The 17850-nt window shown below is 44.2% G+C and overlaps 1 protein-coding gene and 1 long non-coding RNA gene across 11 annotated transcripts in view; one reads left to right on the forward strand and one right to left on the reverse strand.

The window, feature by feature from the left end:
* Positions 1 to 1433, reverse strand: part of LOC147758188 (uncharacterized) — a 35101-nt gene extending 33668 nt beyond the window's left edge. Inside the window, exon 1 of the long non-coding RNA XR_015329987.1 lies at positions 975 to 1433. This is a non-coding gene — a long non-coding RNA (uncharacterized LOC147758188). The remainder of the gene's footprint in view (positions 1 to 974) is intronic.
* LOC111255482 (band 7 protein AGAP004871-like) overlaps positions 1 to 17850 on the forward strand; it is a 376186-nt gene that overhangs the window by 72508 nt on the left and 285828 nt on the right. The window lies entirely within an intron of this gene.

Here is a 17850-nt window from a genome sequence, read left to right on the forward strand (position 1 = left end):
ATATATAGCAAACAACTCAGCGTTGATCATGAACACCTCAGCAGCCAGCCAGATCGCGCTGCCGTTGTTGTTGACACGCCCGGACCACGCTGTGCAGGACGTGTTGTTAGGTAATATCAGGCAAGAAACTCTCAAAGGAAAGATATGCAGCACTCGCCCCCGTCATTTGCCTGCGGCAGCGGTACCGTAGCTACGGGAATGGGACTATTTGAGCCAGGGGCAGGCGAGATGATGTCAGAGCAGATAGGGCAACTAAGCGGCCACGCAACGACAGATGGGACCCAAACCGGTTATTCGTTTAGTTGAAATGATAGACGCCTGTCATAAGCTATTCCCAAGGGCGTGAATGAATTATGCGAGCATCATGCCATATGCAGTTGGTCGAAACTTGATCCTCACTGAGGGGCCAAGACGGTTCAGACACGTCTTCAGGAAGAGACGACCTGGAAGAGTGATTCTCTGCGCATATTTCAAGATGGCTGCTAACCGCCATACACCCGTAAGAGGCATGCACTATAAACGTATACGTGGAGGAGGAGAAATAAGTCGATTTTTATTTACGAACAGATCGAAAATACGGGAAGTTCCTGGAATGTTTTGAACAGAGTTATTCAATAGATGGATATTATGTATACTGCACTTCGTAAAGAACGTTATATTTATATGACGCCCATCGTAAGACATGTGCCAAGTTGGAGGCCCACAAATTTGAAAGTGGTAAATTATACAAAAATAATGCAAAACATACTTTTTCAGTTCAGCAAATAATTCCACGTTGTTCTTTCGTCACCAGCAGTCTTCCCTCGCTAACAACTCGTAACTGAACGTCAGTTGATCAGCTAATTACTATTCTATTATTATATAAATAACATATACTCAGTTTTTCTCATTTATGTCCTATCTAGCTTTTAGCCCGAACGTAATGAGATTAGCGAACCTTTACTATAAACAGCAGGAAATAATTAGTACATTACCTCCTTGGCTCCGTCGCCTCCGCTAAGGTGACTCAGACGTGAACGGAGTTCCTAGTCACTTTGGTTTTAGTCACTATAGTAGCTTCTAATGGTAAAAGGTTAGTTTACCATTTTCTTCTTCGACTCTTTTTCATTGCGGGACGATCTAGCCTAGGCGTCGCAGCGACACGCAAACTTACCACTAGGAGCAGCATTTGCAGCGACTGCAGAATGTCCGCAATGACTACATGTCGTTGTGCTAGCTCATTCCTAGATTCCGGCCGGGGCAGGTATTCGCCAGTAGAGGTGACTGCGTTGGTGCTGGCAACAGTGGAAGAAGTGGTCTAAATCCTGATTTATTTACAGCCGACCTGTCGTGGTCGAGTACGCTTTTGCCCTAGATGTTTTTGCCGGAGACGCGTTGACCGCCTTGCAGCGATAGCAATGCAGAATGAGACAGCGTTGCTTGGCAGAGACGGTTGCCCTACCATGGTAGAAAAAAGAAACTCGTATTAGGACAGTTGTCGTGGATCGCGGAGGTGCTGCTGATGGCAAAAATAGGAATGGCAATGGAAAAAACAAAAACAAGTTTATCACTTACTTGTCCCTATTCGTTCCCGGTTCGTTTGTTGGAACGGTGTTGTGCTTTGCTATTGGCTTTGTCACACCTCCAGCCCTGCTGGGTCGTTATATATGTTATGACTTTTCCCAGCCTTGTCAAGCATTTTATGTACTTATCCGCATATATTGCACGGACTACTCTTCTATGTAACGTTCGCGCTAACGCCACTAACATTAGTTTTCCCCCACCCTCAAGATGAAAGAGCTTTCAAAGCCTTGAATTATTGGTGCCACTATCTGTATACTTTTACCAAGCGCGAAACAGTTGCGGCTTCGAGCAACCATAGTTTTCGCCGATTTCCCAACTTTACCCAAACGCCGTTGTGCGATACCGACGTGTGTTCACACGGTCAAACTTTTTTAATCTAATGACTATAACCTTATTTTTTTCATATCCTAAGGCAACCAACGCACCTCCTTCCCCAGACTTAGGCTTTTCTTTTCATTTAGTTCTCGGCTGGGCGGACCAAAATCGATGAGCAACAGCGTATTTCTCGCTTTTTCCTAGTCGTAACGAGAAAATCCAGCTATTCTTATGCGGTGGATAACCCCTTCGCCATCAGCTCGTGCAGTGAAGGCGTCCGAAAAATGGGGCAATACGGGGGAATGCATGTGCGCATGCACACGCAAAACTGGCTAAGTGTTTGAGTTATATATATATATTACATAGTGAGTTACATATAGTGAGGAAAAAAAGCTGAGATACAAATCTATGTGAGCACATTAGCTTGCAAATACGCCGCCTAACAGACCAAATGGACTCTTTTTTTTGAGGTACGAGTATAAGACCACCAACCTCGCATCTAAGTAACCCTTGCTAAGATTATAAGTTCGACTACAGCAGAGTACCAGAATAATAAGTAAAAAAAAATGTAAGTAGGAACTAATATAATAGACAAATATAGCTAAGCCATTTGTAAAGACCACTTAGATGGTGTCATTAAAATTGTTGTCAATGTTGTTCTTGCTGTTGATATCGCAGAGTCTGTGGGGGTGATCAACAACGACTGGAGACAGAGAATGTGCACCAGTAGTACGCGAAGATCAGCCTTGTTAGGGTCCAAGCTAACAGGGGCCACTTTATTTAACCGCTATGGGTGAAAGTCCTAGGCTTTTTCTTTTCGTTCTGCCTCTTCCTCCCGGCAAACCAGCCTAAATCCTTAACTAACAACTCTGTCGGAACTCCTTTTATTGCATAGGAAGCTCGATCTCTCTATTTCTCTGAGTTTCTTTCCTCTCATCCTTGTGGGACCCTTGTGGGGATGAAAAATTCTGACAGCTCCCCAGCAGTTCTCAAGCTCTCCTAGTGTCAGCCAACAGGAACGTAGCGATTTTGGGAGACGGAGCCCCCGATCGTTCGACCATCCGCCTGTCCGCTCACTTTACCCACTGGTACTGCTTTTCCTAATGTGAATTTTTCATTATGCGTACTATTTTACATTTACTGCAGCAGCAACAGCTGTCCTCTGCTCTGACGGTCGTATAACAGAAACCGAATCGTGCTGCCCACGACGAAGACAATGAAGGCAATCCTGATGCCGTCTACCTCAGTGATACGACATTAAAGAGCGCCTTATGTGAATAAAGCTATAATGCTTCAATGTTAGCTCTTGGCTCATGTTTTATTTAACGCCACCAATATGAATGCTAGATATCTAGCATAATACAGGGTCTCTCAGCTATCTGTCCAACGTTTATTAAGGCCAGGCCTCACAAAGCAGTGATCTTGAAATACCTTGAGATAGTGATCAATGTCATAAGCAGCTGTAGAAACCGCGCAGTCGAGGGAGCTGGAAATGGATCAAACGAAGGTCACACATAGCTTTGTACCATCCTTGGCTCGCTAAGCACACGCGGAGAACATTTTACCTAAACTGAAACCGAATTTCACTTGGGCGATAGTTTATTTTTTTTTTTATAGGGATGCAAACTGCCTAAGCTATAGGATGGCTAAATGAAGAGCCAGCTCACGGAGCTTTATTCCTAAACTTACTAGAGACGCAAACAGACAGTAATAGTACAGTAGAGGGAACACATAAACATTAGCACGATTCTATCATATTAGCGAGCTAACGTGAGGTTGACATACAGACCCTCGTAGATAGAGCCTGCTAGAAACGATGTGGTACATCAAACAAACGAAACTATGTCAGCTGGATGCGGCTGATACTTAATATACGACACTAACGTATGATATGATTCGACCTGATTACTGTTTCGTTTCTATAAAGATAAATTTTTTAAATTCCGTCCGCTAGCAGCTAGAATTTGCCATTTGTCGTTGAATATCGTCTATCAGCTACTTAAGTTAAACCGAGGTACTAAAAGGGCTGTGACAGTCTTTTCGGATTTTGAAATAGGTTTCTTCTGGCCTCCCTAAGCCTTCGTACGAAGCCTTCTGTTTTCGGAAACTGTTCGCCCCCTAAGCTTCCCTGAACACTATACTGGTAAAAACCCACGTTCCCTATCTCTGATCTTCCTTAGCTCCATTTTGTCCCGTTTCTCACCGCACCGAACTGTCTATAACCAGGCAACCAATAAGCCACTCTTCATCTGGTCTAATTATATATACTTCACCACCGTCTCTACCACTAAGGCCAGACGTTCATTCATTCCGTTGCTTGCAAATGATATCGCGAATTACGATGATGACACCTACTCAGACTGCCGGTCTCGCGACGCCGCGTCAGTAGCTTGTATCAGGTCTGTTTTACGATAGTAGAAAACGGTTAATAGTGGCCATTTTTACTTCTTCTCAGGTTCTCTTCATTGCTTACCATAAGAATAATAAGAATTATAAGAGCTACAATATAATATCAATAGAAATGAGGATATAGATAATAAGCACAGCCCTAATGCCTCGCTGAAGACAAGCAGTCAGTGGAGGTGTCCTTACGGGTCTTGTACAAGTGTTTACGCATGTGGATCAGCAGAGCAAAACAGAGTCGTGTCTTGTCGCGATAATACAGACATCCATCACCGGCATCTTGTGCGTCCTTTCTATCGTGTGATCCTGCTGGTTCATCAGCGAGAACACGCGTGCATTCATTCGTCTATATCGCAAGGGCTGTGTCAGTCTTTGGCGGGAAAACATCGTTACTTAGTTGCAAATATACCAAAGTAGCTGCATCCGGGGTGACGGCTGAATAGTCATCACTAACAAATAGCGTCGACAGTCTTTGTCCGTCGCGCAACGGCGTTGGACAGTTGCGAAGAACCATCTGCTTGCCTAGTAGCAGCAGCAGCAATAACAACTAGGGCGACTAGAAATGATAACAGGGCTATGGAGTAGACGCGCATAAACGTCTACGCCTGTTGCTGTTGCCTATGAGGGTGATTAGATGGAGCATCTCGCAGCACCAGATGGCCTCCCGAAGGAAGGAAAGGCGAAGTGGTATGGGCGTCAGACGCCTTGCGAATCTGCTGATGATGCCAACGTCGTTTTGGGAAGCTGACAGAAGGAAAAGTGAAAAGGAGAGAGGGTCAAAACAGGCACTGAGGCCTGCATTAGCGTCTTTCCCCATAAGGCATTCATATCTTTATGATACGTCACCGACAGCATTCCGTGATTTTACATTTTTCGTCGTTATAAGCATCGATTGTTGCGGGTCCTCCTCTGTGTATGCAAACTAAATGTAATTCACTAACGTTGTACGAACGTTGGCTTGGGGGTTACGTTTCGGTAAAAATCGATGAAACGGAAATTGTGACGGTATTGAAAATATCTGATTAATAAACGCATAATTAAGCCTAGCTATGATTTACCCTAGTTCTAATTATTTAATAGTGAGCGAATATATTTTTGGGAGTTTTATTTATAACTATATTGTAGTGCAAATATAAATCTTTAACAGACTATCAATTTTTTTTAGGTTAGGCACCAAAAAGGTACTTACCTACGTTTTATGTGCATCATCGTAGCTGATTCGAACGTGTGACCCAGAAATACTGGTCGAAAGACGTAGATATGTATATTCGATAACAAAAGGGAAAAAAATATTGACGATTTTCGTAGCGAAAGAGGCCTCCGTTAACAGGAACCACCCAAACAGCTTCAAATAATAATGTTTGTGATAACAGATTGCTCTTAGGTTACGCGCTGTTATACTGTAGGCCAAAAATGCAGGATGCTTAATCTGCCACAGGCTTAATCGTGTTAAGAGAATATTCAACTACATTATGCACTATTCTCGCTAGCATACCTTCTTCTGTACAAAACATAGATTGTGAATATAGAACCTATAACAGGCACTGTTCGTCAGACGTCGTTAGCATACGAAACATATATAGAGAATGACCACTTGTTGGACCACTAAGCAGCCCTAAGCGACTAAGATTTGGATGAACGAAATAAAGACGCGTGCGAAACAGACGACAGTGACTGTTATCTGTCATAGTTGATGGTTTCAAAGCATAATAGCAACAATAAAAAATGCGTGGTCTCGACAGCGACGATTCCATCGACGCTATGTCAGACGACGGTCATCACTGACCGGCGAGTGGCACATAGACTCTGATATCCTACATATCTGAGCTACGCCATTTCGGCGCTCTGTGTCGTGCGCATTCAATGGCTGTATTTATCGTGCAGTTATACCCAGTAGTTTGCTGCAAAAGCACTTAAACATAGATTGCTCCGTTTGACCCTGTCCTTTCGTTACTACTGATTCCTACGTATCTCCCGATTTCTATTTTCAAGCTGTATGCTTGTCACTTATTATCGCGCATATACATATATATATATATATATATATATAATTTCTATGTGTAACTAGGTTTGTCGATGTTTGCTTTGAAAAATATTATCTGGCGTTCTAGAATCCTCGACTTCTTTTTTCACAAGCTCAGCCCACACCATACAGATTTGTCTGTCTTTATAGTGCCTTACATTCGACCAGTCATGCCGGCCAGACAGGCTTGCAGAGTATAAGGCCAGCATATTGGGAATAATGAGTAACTGGGGGATGGTACCGCTGTGAGCGATAATGAGACACTTTCGTTTGGTTCATGCTAAGCGAGCACAGATTTTCGCCAGGAAGACACGTACCAAAGATATACACTACGGTCATAGCGACACGAAGCAGGCCGAGGGTTCAGTGGTAGGTGCCTGCTCCTTAATTCAAATCTACCTGTTCTTTGAAGCCCGTGCCCTATTCCCTATTCCTCGAGTTTGCCTAATCCGCTGCGCTCTAGGCTCAACAATGACGTATCTCGCTCCTTTTTCACTCTAGGTCTTGCTTGTTCTTTTGTTTAAAGTGAAGTCGAACCTTGGGCAATGTTGGGGCTTAGCTGTCGAGCGTAAAAATCCTCATCCTCACTTCGGGGATATTCATGAAGGAAAACCTGAGGTGGTTTAGGAAAGCGCCTTCTGTTGGATGCAATAGTGCGATAAAAGCTAGCTATAGGCGCGTATTTTTGAATATAGCATTACTTGAAAGATTTCGCAGATAAGATCGATTATTGCGGCACTATTTCCTGCATAAAAAGTACGATGTAACTATGGTCGTGAGTGTCGATTGAGGTGAATTGTGTCCAGAAAAAAAAAAGACCAACTGGTGTATGGTTGATTGAACATGAGTTTGATAAGAATAAGTAAATAAAAATATAATTACTAATTGAATGACGTCTTTTTCTTTGCAGGTGAGTATCCTGATTAATATTCTGATTCGATAAGTTTAGTAGATTGAAGTTATGTACTCATTACAGCACGTAAGGAAGAATAAAACGAAACAGGAGGACGCTTCTTAAAGTATTCCAAATTCTATTTTTTTTTATCTTTTATAGAAGGAAACACTTCCAGTTCGACCCTTTTTGGGCTCCATTCTGTAAGACACGCACACATTATAGTGTCCTTAAATGTACTATACTTGTTCTCCGATATTCTTACAAATAATGTGTATGTAAATTGATTTCTGTATTTATATTTTCTGCGTTGAAGTTGCATACCCATGGACCTTTTTCTGTAAGATATAGGTCTGTAATAGACAGTAGACGGGTAGGAGTAAAACTTAAAATAGCAGGCGAGCAACTAGCAGGTAGCAACCTTATCAGAAAGAAGTCAGCGCTACTATCGTTATGGTGTTTCGTCATATCATGATATTCCTATTGGAAGACAACCTGGCGAGTGGATGAAAACCACAGAGTAATTACTGCAGCCGGTTGGAACCATCCAGCACCATGTGTCAGTACTTGACCGGTAGACTTCGCCCGCTGTTGTTCTAGCAAACGCCTTTACCGCAACTAGATACAAGTGACGAGACGGGCATTCGCACAGGTTTCCAATCAAGAATCTGTTAAACGCAACTTGGGTCTACCACGCAAGTTTGTCAGGCCAGCGGCACAGAATTGGTGCTATCTTCTACCGGCTTATCTACGTAGCCCGCCATTGCTTCTTACTACTCTTACGGCAATCCCGGTGCTCTGCGTCACCTATGCAAAGCACTGGGATTGCCGTGGTTGGCGCGTGGTAGTCGTGAAACTAAACTGTTTCTGCCGCTTGAGTGACGGCCGGCAAAGTGCCGGCCACGATCGGTTGAGGCAGTGTGATTCGCATGAATTGTAATAATTAATCAACATAGACATCGTGTCGATTTAAATATCGCTGGGTCATGTGGTAGCCACTGACCAGAATATGTGTACACTTTCCTGTCAGAATCATGGTCACACAATTGGATACTATATATTAAACTTTCTGGATTTTCCTTGAGTCCAACCTGATGGACGCTACCTAGCGCTTGTAGTATAGGAACTTGACTTTTCGTGTGCTCAGGCACTGGCCATCGATAGTGAGGGCCAACCCAGTTATCAACAAAGTGGTGATTTTCATTCAACAGAGGTCTGCAACTGACTGTTGTGAAATAACATAAAATCTGCCCAAGATTACACTTTTCTTTTTGGGGCAAACCTTTAGAAGGCTTGGTTTTGTCTCTAGTGCCTATCAATGACTGTTGTATCCTTGAAGCTTGCAGTTCAGCCGAAGTTATAGGTGTTATAAGCTACAAACAAGCACGTATAGTGAAGACTTCTGATGTGAGATTTGCTGGGGAGAGATTATATAGGAGAGAACCACACTCGCTCATACCTAGGTTCATATATACTGTGGACGAGATGGTAGTTGGGAGGCAAAATCAGCGAAAAAGACCAACCCAAAGGCCTCAAGCACCTCAGACTTAGCGAGTTTCAAGTAGATACGTGGCTTATAGAGAGGCCAGATAGATTGTAACAATCTGACCTGTCCTCCGAACGAAGCTATAGCGTCAATTTCAGATCGCCAGAGATGGAGACGACACGATGGATTCCCGCTTATCAACTGCAGGAGCCGCAGCAAGCACCCTAACCCTGAACATGCAGAGTCATAGCAGATGCCTCTATTGCTGCACTAACAGACGATTATACGCGTTTGTCCTGATCCTTTGGTTCAGGTTGCGCTGAGAAAAAAAGGCGAAGGCCAAAAGCCAACTCAATGTCCATGCCTTCTGACTACTTTGTTTATGTTTGGTTGAAACAAGAGTTCCTTTTTTTTATGTGGCATTAGTCATTCTCTTGGCCTTTTACTTTTTTCCTCTTTACTACTGCTGCTATGGCACTCCGTACAGTCCGCATATATCACTTTCGAGCTGAAAGGAATTCTGGAAGCTACTCTACCTTTCGCGCGTCATCGTACCACAGCTTTCTCTAGTTGCTCGTGAGTCTCCGATAGGTTGTATCCTTCGCCGCTTACCCTATCGTGCTGCTCGCCAGTGCACGAATGGCATACTGACTGGTCAGGAAAAACCAGCCCAGTGGCCCTCGACATCTCTATCTCCTGGGAAATTACTAGCGAGAAACGGTGTAGCCGTTGGCCCTGCTCATTCCATCGAGTAAAAGGCAGCCGAAGTCGTCGGAACGGCTAGACCGGGTACATGATGGGATGAAGGTTCTCTCCTGCAGCAGTACTACGGTTTTTTGTCTTGTGGATATGGCACCGTAGGTGGCGGTAACGGTCGAAGCCGTTGGTACCTAGTACGGTGCGTTGTTCTTCTGCCGTTAGGTCTTGTCGATATTATGCTGTTGCTACTCTAGGTGACGAGGTATAAGTCTTGAGTGGGGTCCATCCGGCGTCGTGTTTTTTTTCTTGATCTACCAGCAACCGTACATACACACATTTCGTTAGATGACGAAAAAAAGAGGTGAATAAGGAGGAAAGGACTGCAGGCCACGAGGCAGGTAGGAATTTTTTTCGACTCAACCTACCACTGGTGCTATTAGATAATGCTGTTCACATTGCTCTATTTCACTTGCATTGCTCGCACCTGAAAAAAAACATATAGAAATATAGGGGGAAAAGAGAGCGAAGACTGAACAAATGCGTGGATGAGGAGGAACCGGCTATTTTCAAACACCTAACATTGACATACCACTCGTTGTGAGCAAGCGGGGTGGCTCTGGCAAATACCGTGCCTTCCTATGCCATTGCCACTAGCAGCAGCACTACGATCGTCACTGCCAACCTCCACCAGGCTGGCGTTGTCACTTACTTCTATCTCATGGCCATCACCACAATGTAAGGTAGAAATGGCGGCAGCATGAGTGGCTGCAGAAGGTACTGTGGCTGTCGTCATCATCACCGTCGTTGTCGTTGGTGGATCGAGAAGATGGGCGGCATAGCCGGAAGCCGAAATCTTTCCACCGCTGCCACCACCGTCGTTCCACTCTAGAAACATATCAACCATTTGTCATGGTGTTGTGGCGACCGACTGGTGTCATGATAGATGACAAAAATGTTCACTTGTCGAAGAGTCGCGTGTGTCATGAGGAGACCAGTACCCATCGGCTTTCGCATGCCTCTCTGTTTTCAGGAAGATATTGAGGTGTTTGGACGTTGGTTCCTCAGTCAAATTGCAAGCCATGATAGGGACAGTCTTCGACCCAGCAAGAAAATGGAGTCGACGCAAGGCTGCGAGCTGCAGCAGCTGCAAAGTTCCCTGTAAAACATTCTCGGGAGGATCCGCTGTTTTGCAAACAAGGAAGTCATAAGAGCGCGAAGACGTCTCGGTGCCCCGGGCCCAAGCATGTTTGGCCAAGGAAGGGCAGCACACTAATGACCGTGCGTGCAAGAACGTCTTCTTGGCCATTGCTGTTATTGTCGTTGTCGTCTTCGCTGCCGTATTACTCCGTTCCATCGGCTTTTTCTTACTACCATTGCCCCCTTCCGTATCTATGGTCCTCCTTGCTATCCCTTTCCGCTGTAGGCCCTTCGTCCCCCATGGCTCGCCGTTCATTTCAAATGCCTCACTCTTTTCCGTCGGCCCTAAAGCACACCATACTCGTTGCAAAACGTTGAAGGCATTACTACAGCTTCCACGTCTACGATATCTGGGCATGTTGGACGCAATGAGTCGAGGTTTCCATGTAGAAAAACAAAAAAAAAAAAAAAAAACACTGCTACGAACGGCACACGCCGCACAACAGCACTCTTAGTTGTGCTGACTACAACAGCGAAACTGGATTGACTTAGATAGACAGGCTGGTTGGGCTAGTTGCACAAAGAGGTACAGCCAAAAGCTCCGTCATCTCAGGCGTCTAAGGGAGATACCGTGGCTACTCTTTAGGTTGGCCTCGCTGTGGGTTTGCCAACCATCTGCTTTCGAAGAGTAAAAGGAAAGAAAGTCCCCAAGGTGCCGTTCAGCTAGCTCAACTGTAATACACCATTTCCGACGAGAGTCAAATGGAGTAAAAGGCTCCCTTCGGAAACCACGAGAAGCCACAACCGCTGGGCTGACCGTTGAGAGCCTACTGCTGTTACCGGGTCTGGTGAGGTTTAGGCGGTTTGAATAGTGTTTTTATCCTCAAGGACTTCACCGCTTCCACCTTGTTTACCTTTTTTCTACCCTTTTTTCTATGTAGTGTTGTCAACGGGTGTTATATTCACTAACCATTAAACAGATGATAGTGTTCGAACTCTCCATATATACATAGAATAATCATAACCTTTTGAATTATTGACTCATCTTTCAGCTTTTTGCAAAGATGAACTTAATTTAATGACGGTATTTTTAGCCCCAGATATGAATATAATCGGTAACAATGGTTCCTATTTGATACAAGAAGTTAGAGCTAAACATACTAAAAGCTAATTGTTTCGTAAGATCACATGATTGTTTTTGCTACATAAGATCATTTCGCGTAAGAAAAAAAATTATATGACAGCTATCATAATTTTTATCATATTAGCCAGTAGCAAATATTGTAGTCAAAATAGCTATCATATCTAAGGAATGAACTAGTATTTAAAATCCTTATAGGCTGTCCAACTATTCTAACGCCCGTGTAGATCCGTTAAAACGCCATGACTGTGCTATATACACCGTACGCAATATCATATCATTGGTGTTCGCAACAAGGAAAGATAAACCCGCTTGCGCAAGAGCTGGACAGATTTTTTTGCTATCTCGCCCATATGTAATCATTCTTAAAACGGCCGACACAAAACCGCAGAAAGCGTACGGGTCCTGGACACAACGAGGAAAACGAAAATTGAGACAAAGCGAATTAGGCGGCAAAAAGCAAGTAGCAACTGCCAGTCTGCGACCGGGGACTGTCTTCAAGCTGATGGATATTTAGCAAAACGGGGCAAACATTGAGCGGATTATTTCCTTGACCACTGCTGTGACGCTCCGCGGAGCTACGAGATCGTAGACCTAGATATGATGGAGAGCACTGTGCGCTTATGGTCGGCAACTCCTTGCTTTGGCCACTAATTCTTCTTCATCTACAGGGGATTTGAGTCTCGCAGCAAGTCGAGGAAGAAACAGGACCCACCGGAAAGAGCCTCCATAAAAAGAGCGCTCAAAACTACATCAAATAGCCCTGGACAGCGTGAGGATAGAAGAAATAACAAAGAGAACTAAATCAAGGTAGCTTGTCAGCAAGTCAGTAACAATCTCTGTCTACCGAATACTGCTACATCCAAAGGTAACCACATCAATACACTTTTAATAGCAGCTGTCGACTGATTTGTCTGGCAAGCAGTGTAACTTAAAAGTAACGCTTGTTCCTGGATTTGTAAGCCTTTAGTAGATTTACCAAAAACATTAGCTTTATAAACTATCCCCAAACAGCATTTGATCTGTTCAATTTGGAGGGACCTAAATGAAATGTCTGAATCGAGCTAGAAGTAAGTACGCATTTACATATCACAAATGACCTATGACAAAATTGCTACCTAGCTCCTACGTGTTTGGGAACTTTTACTGCAGGAAGGGAGCTTATCCGTTCTGTCCTTAGCTATTAATAAAAAAAAAACCTAGTAACATGTAAATAAAGACAAAAACACGAGGCCGAACTCGCGTCTTACTCGCAATTAGGGACTGAGCTGATAGTGCAAAACAGTGCAAGAGGCAACAGAAATACAGTGAGGGAAAGCGAGAGAGAAAGAGAAATAAGGAAAGGTAAATTAGAGATGAGGCGAAATCTGACTGTGAGCGAGAATAGCTAGGAAACGTCCTGCGGGTAAGAGCACTGAGCTTCTGTAAAGTCCTGCGAAGACAGCTTCACTTACAGAAAGCAAGAAAAAAAGTATCGTTTCTCCGAGTTTGCATTCGGCGATCATGAGCAGCTCGACGACAGCGACTGTGGTTGTCATATGCTGCAGCTACAGATACAAGACGTAAAATAATAATTATTCTGCATTTACCGTCAACAGCAGCAGCAGCGGCGGCAGCAGAAAAAAGAGTAGATAAATGTGCTCGCTAAGGTTGGTTCTGACACACGAACCTATGATCGAGTGGGCTTCTGCCGATGAATTCGGTTCAAAGCGTCAACCTTACCTGCCTTGGTTTCACGGATACTCTCTATTCGGTTAGCTGGCAGCAATGTGGCCCGACCCAGCGCACAGATGGCTTGTCAGCCAGCTTGCACAGTCTACGTCTGATTGGCGTTGGACTCGGTTGTATCGCCTATGCGAAATCAGGTACAATAGCACAGCGCCGGCTGGAAAATGCGGCGATTACGGTAAACGTATTACCTACCTTTCAATTAGATTCATAGATGAATCAGTCTAACTAAATACGCAGAGGCCTGCCATGCGACTTGAGTGATCGAGTACACGTGAATGGCGATGGACGATCAGCACCTACCAAGTGATTATGGCTACGAGTGCAAGGGTTCATATCAGAAGTTCTAGCTGTATATGCATCCGTGAAATAGCAAACCTGTACAGTGCCCTGGAGGTACTCAACTTATTTGCTGCTCGAATCTTACTTTGTGTCAATTGTCCCACAGGGTGTGCGGAATCACTTCTTGTAAGTGTGTATATCTAATTGGGATTCTGGTAACAGCCGCTGACCGGTGTCATGTGTAGTGGTCCACCCGGTACGTATAGTCCAAAAAAGATGGGCTAACTATCAGGGAGATGTCAACGTAATGCTTGTCGGTGCCTTACATCCTGACGCATGGTCAAACCGATTCAGCGGGCTGCATTGTCGATTGCAGCAGAAGTACAATGATACATTCAAATATAGATACATGGAATTGTATTGTGTACAAACTCTGTTACTGCTACCTTCCTAATCATATATGGCGTAAGTTAGAAACCTACTAGAATAATACAACACCGTGGAAGACCTGGCAGAATGTCAAAGAATGAAGCTCGACAATTTCGCAACACCCAGTAACTATTGTCCTTCCAATTAGCAATATTCGTTTCATCGCAATACAAGCGTAGCTCATTCGTCGTGTGCACTGAAATTTTTAGGACCATGTTGCCGCAGTCTAACCCGATCAGACTCACCACAATATTTTAATTATTTGTGTTATTATCCATACAGGATGTATCATCCTTTTACATTGTCGCATTTCACTGCTTCATACAGGTCAGACTTCCGCAACCGCTGCCGTCGCAGTGGAAGCTTTGTTTGATCGAAGATCAGCGCCCCTTTTCAGATCTGTGATACAGCAAAGAACAGTAATAACAATACTAGGCCGTTGTAAACAAGTCCAGCAGACTCTGTAACTGAATAACTTTTGAACTAATAGGGCTAGAATAATCATTTTTCATGCTTTAGAGGTACTCCTCTTTGTTACTTACACTCTTCTCCTAGCGCCTTGGGAGTTTTTAGAGAGCCATATACTTGAATTCGCCTCCCATGTGTAATAGCTTTTCGAAGTAGATCGATAATGGAATCCGCGTGACCACTTATTGCCCTTTTTAGGGCGTGGAAAGCTTCATAATCATACGGACTTAGACTGGGAGGGTCCGCGGTTGGATAATCTTCTGCTCAATCCAGAATGTAATTGAGGCATTGCGATGAGGTATAGTCGTCATCAAGAAATCAGACAGCGTGCTTTGATGCCCATGCACATTACGACCAAATCCACTCAACACTGCTACCAAACTCGATTTCTCTTCAGGGCATCGTTACTTTCTCGCCTATTCCTTCTTTGGTTAGCGGTAGAGATTCAGCTATACCTCATCAATCGCAACCGTATACTCCAGGCGAGTTTTTTATTGATTTAGGTGTCCGCAAATTTTATGTTTGCAGATGCATCTTCGATTGATGGAGGATCCATTTCTAGTACATGGATTATCATTTTGTAATCCGTTACATACGAAATTCCAGTTTTGGCCGATAAAGCCCTTCTTGCTTTTCAGGCCCCAATATCTAGTTATTTCCTTGCCGGTTTTCAACACTCCAATTTTCGTTCTTAAAACGTTTGCACCATCTATGTACTGTGCTCCCGCTCAAGGTCTCTTGCCTAATGTTTTTACCAATCCTCGATTAACTTCCGCAGCGCTGTAGCGTTTGAAGGACAAAAACCTTACTGCTAAACGTTGATTTGATTAAATATGGGTTTCGTTCTGAAATTTCTCCTGGAGTAAGCTCGACCGATTTTCTCTCGAAAGCTTATAGAATAGAGTATTTGCCAACCAAATCTCCTTTAGTTTACGGCACAGAGTTGAAAAATCATTCACTTTTAAAGCCCGTTGGATTCGTTAGTAGCAATACTACTCATAGCCGACGCAACATATAAGTAAATCTGACACCAATACAACCGCTAGCATCATTCTTCTATCATATTCCTAGGGACTGTGCGATAAGATAAAGTTAGTTTCTGCACCTCCTCTTTGTGTCTCCGCCCAGAAGGCACAGCATGAGGCTTGAGGCCTGCGAAGCAGGCGCTTATGCCTTTGTTATGAAACATCGACGCTCTCTAGGTCGACCGATGCCGCTGTCTCCGTCGGCGATCCACCGCCTACTATCAGCATCGACATGAATCTCCTCAAAGCGGCCTAAGGATTTCTCGGGAGTTAGATAGATCTGTAGGATAATGACGAAAAGACAATTTCCGGAGACCCGACCAACTATACAAGCCTGGGCAACCACCTCTGGCCGTCAGCTAGACCACCCACCCACTTGGTCCTTGGCTAGAGTGATTCTTGAGCTTACTCATAAGCACATGATCCCTGGCCTACGTTTTCACTGCGTCGGCCAGCACATTAGCGAAGCACTATCCACACAACAGCGAGTGGAACGGCGGCGCGGCGCAAGAAAACCCACTGGCTGTCTGTCCTTCGTGAATCCGTCTGGACATCTCAATTGAATATCGCCGCGATAGTGCTAGCGCTTATGGGAAAATGGGGATTATAGAGTCCGCCCTGTAGCAGAGATACCTAGCCATGTGTCTATATACAACTTGCAAGTAAAAGGAACAGAGGGCAAACACGACTGCAGCAGAGGCACTACTGTAATAAGCCGTATATATATATGTAAATATACACATATATATAAACCAGTGAAGTAGTAGTTGCGGTATTGAAGCCGCGACCTGCGGCTGTCGATGCTTTCACTGATACAATACTGTAAACGAAGGGGAACGAGCTGAAAGAAAGCATAGCCTATAGCATGCCATCCATACGGAGAGCTTATATGTGTCACCCTGTATTGTCTCTCGTTCGTGCTTAATTTTTTTCCTCTCACGTTTCGTATAGCACGGAAGACGAGTGCTCTGCTGCATCCGCGTCTGGCTGCTCATTATAATATAACGTAACGATCGCCGTACGCGTCGATCACGATCTCATAGTATTTCTAACTTTTGTCATAATAAATCTCTTGTGTGAGCGCACACGAAAAGGAATATAGGCAAAGCGATGCCAACTCATTACTGGAGATTGTCGGGACAAAACAATACACCGCTATTATAACCGCTGGCAACGCTGTGGGCATGAGAGTCGACAATGGCATTATCATTGTAATAGCAATAAGATACAACAGTTGAATTTACGTGCAATTAAATCAATATGATTTTTGCCGCAACTAGCTCCATTAAATAAATCACAGGCTGGGCTGCATCATAAGCGCATTTCACTCACGTAGGTGCAATAGCTGGGGTCTGTATATTGTGCGGTGCCATTTGCCCGAGCCGGCCGCTTGCAATTAGATTGAACTGAACGGAAACGTGCGCGAACCCCATTCACCTATATCAACCAACAGCAAGAACATATATTAACGAGGAATATCGGTAGACAATAGAAATATGGATACTGGACGAACAGTAGGACTAGATAGCTAGTTAACGTCGTCGCCGGCAGCGATACAACCGTCTAGTCCGGCTAACCGTTATAGGCGGTAGAATCACAACTACACACGTACACCTTGTACGAATATATTCTCGATCGACTATTGTCCGGCCGACTAGACTGTAGTGCGTTTATTATAGCCCCTTCTAGACGCAGGCTTATATATCCCTACATAATATGGGCTTGTGTGGCTGTTTGGCAAGCTGTTTCGAATTGAGATAATTATACGCGACTGTAGGCGATCCGTTAAGAGCCGAGCGTAATGTCTACACTACCTGCCTTCAAAAGCCCTTTGCGTGTCAGTGAATATCGGATAAGTTCTGTCTCTTTAATGGCGGTGCCAGCGATGGCGGTAGTAAGTCCAAAGATTTTTTATTTTCGTAACAATTTCAGAAGCTAGGCTGAGGCAAGGCTCAGGAACTACTCGTTGATTCGTTCGTTCAACCAATTAATTCGCAGGTTCAACTGAAATCCTTGCAGAGATTATGCGTTTGGAGTATAATTGAACACTGCATGGCTATGTATGTGCAAGTTTGTAACAATAGAATAGAATCGGTAAGATCCATCGCGCGCTGAAGCTCCATCGTCACTCGCTTTGTGGCAACGATACAGTGGCAGCGGTGGTAGAGTTCTGGAGGTAGAAAAAAACCTTTAGCGGCCTACCGGCCTTTGCAAAAGTCGTCGTCGTCGTACTCCTGTATCTCTGGTCTTCTCCTTGGG

This window comes from Varroa destructor, unplaced genomic scaffold (genome assembly GCF_002443255.2).
Source record: "Varroa destructor unplaced genomic scaffold, Vdes_3.0 BEIS01000001.1, whole genome shotgun sequence".
Taxonomy (NCBI): domain Eukaryota; kingdom Metazoa; phylum Arthropoda; class Arachnida; order Mesostigmata; family Varroidae; genus Varroa; species Varroa destructor.